Below are 2,500 nucleotides of genomic sequence, written 5' to 3'. Positions count from 1 at the left end.
TATTATGTATGTATGTATGTATGTAGGTAGGTATGTATGTATGTATGCTTGTATGTATGTATTGCTACGATACAGCTGTCACAAAATAATGAAGTTGTAAAACTTAATACCGTCAGCAATAAATCAGTTACATAAAAGATTAGACTAATAAGTATATTTCGTTGATGCCCTCTCACAATTTATTGATGTTCAGCTGCATTGATCTATTGGTAGGCTGGGTGGGGACATATCAATATTTACAAATAAATGAAGAACATATGGGATTTCGAGTTCCACTTAGACGAAATCCTAACATAGTATAAACAATTTCAAGTATATGAAATCTCTTTAAACCGTTTGCTTAGCCAATATTTCAAACAAAGATTTACGAATGACAGCAGTGTAGCTTTTTACTGGCGGGTTTTTTTCTTTTTTGCATTGACGCAAACTGTTATCAACTGCAAACATATATTTATGTGTGTGTTTTTACAAATGTGTGTGTGGGTTGGAGATATGTGAGTGTACAAAAATATGTCTGTGTTTACATGAATATATGTTTGTGTGTGTGTGTGTGTGTGTGTGTGTGTATTCGCATTTGCATGGACACACCCATAAATACAGAGCAAAAAGCCTTTTTTTTTTCTGAAGTGCTCATGGACTCTTAGAGAATAATTTATGTAGATAACGTCTTTATCGCATTGCGTGTTAGAAAACTAAAAACTCCATTAATTTTGAGTGCGTGATACACATTAAAATATACAGAAGTGATTGTCTCCAATGAAACAGATTTTGTCAAGTAATGTAAGTTACTTAGCTCGCCATGGGTTAGTTAACATTCTTCTAGTTAGTAATATTATCGTATGTCAGAACCGTTTTTGTTGTATTATTTTGTTGTAAAACATTCAGTGCAACGGAAACAGCAAGCGTCAAACTAAATTCAGTACATTATTGATTCTCTTTCTCCCTCAATCTCTCTAACAAGCTGTCTAGATTATGTGTTTTACAATGCCACTTCTGAAATCGTTAGAGTAAGAACCAGTAATTTACTAGGATCTCTTCAATCAACCATACCGCTTATGATTCATTTACAAAAGTTTTCAAAGTTTTCTTTAAAAAAAAAACAAGATTATTTACGAATCGATAAGGAAATCTTCATGTGGTCACTCAACTTGCAAATCAATACAGCCAAATCACCATCAAATTTGACCCTAATCTTTTAACAGCAGGCAGGAGACATTGCATAATGGAAACCTAGTTATACTGTACACGAAATAACAGTCGAATAGTCATGGCTAGAAAGCTTTTCATTGTCGGTCTATTAAATGTGTGCTTTCCTGGAGCTATAATCAATATCATTGTTGTAGAAATAACTCAAACGATACTCTAGGCAACTCAAATGGACGCGTAGCTTCAAATAAGCTTTGGAACTCACACACTCAATTAACACAATATTACCTTTAAGAATATTACAACTTCAATTTCTCTTCCATTAAAATATAATGTATGTGTACGAAGTAAAAAGAAACAGATCTTGTAACGGCAAGAAATAAACTTCCTGCAAAAAGAGTTCGTGAACCTGTTTCAGTTCCGTGAGGTATTAAACCAATTCTCTTGGACTGCGACAAACTGGCTTGGAAAGAAAAGTATGGATGCCGCTAGTTCGTGGCAAATAATCACGGTGATTAGAAACAAGTCGTTCTTCTTTATTGTGAGATCAAATCCTGTCAGTGTTGATTTATCATTTCGTAGATCTGAGACAGATAAAATTTTAAAACAATAGACACGAGCAGAGATAGATTCAATTTACAATATTCTTCTATGAGTGAAGTACTGGGCCAATATTAGAAAATCCTTTGAAGGCAGCGAGTTGACAGAATCGTGAGCACGCCGGGCAAAATGCTTAGCGGCATTTCGCTATCTTTACGTTCTGAGTTCAAATTCCGCCGAAATCGACTTTACCTTTCATCCTTTCGGAGTCAATAAAAAAAAAGTACCAGTTGAGCATTGGTATCGATTATTCGACTTAGCCCCTCCTCCGAAATCGCTGGCCTTGTGCCACAATTTGAAACTAATATTAGAAAACTATTAATAAAGCTGGTAGTGATATTTATGGTTGCGGATATGTAGGTGTTTGAGTGATTTTTATCTATTTTGTTTTTTACCGTTTAGTCAAAAAAGTAAGTGCAACAAACACGATCTTTCAGATTTTAAGAGTCATCGAGGTTGCTTAGATAAAGGGAGAAAATTATCCTCTTACCGAAGACATGACTTGAATGCTTGCTACAGTTACCCAAAACCCAGTGGCGGGCAACCGATTTTGGTCTACCACATAAGTCTAACATAGAGAGTAGGAATAGCGCAAGCTATCTAGTCCAAGGCTCTCAAGCTTCTGTCAATTCATTTCCCTGGACTGATTATAAATTGTATTGACCATAAAAGAACAGAAGGCAAAGGTGGCCTTGGTGGGATTTAAACTCACAGCACATCCAACCAGAACAAATATCGCGAAAGCATAATACAT

General features: G+C 35.4%; 1 protein-coding gene across 5 annotated transcripts in view; it reads left to right on the top strand.

Moving 5' to 3' along the window:
• The window catches only part of LOC106878984 (octopressin receptor), a 257,954-nt gene that overhangs the window by 152,441 nt on the left and 103,013 nt on the right, over nt 1–2,500 (top strand). The window lies entirely within an intron of this gene.

This window comes from Octopus bimaculoides, chromosome 18 (assembly GCF_046866305.1).
Source record: "Octopus bimaculoides isolate indiv1 chromosome 18, ASM4686630v1, whole genome shotgun sequence".
Classification (NCBI taxonomy): Eukaryota; Metazoa; Mollusca; class Cephalopoda; order Octopoda; family Octopodidae; genus Octopus; species Octopus bimaculoides.
Note: the sequence above shows the minus strand (reverse complement) of the source record. Positions and strands in the feature narration are given on the sequence as shown.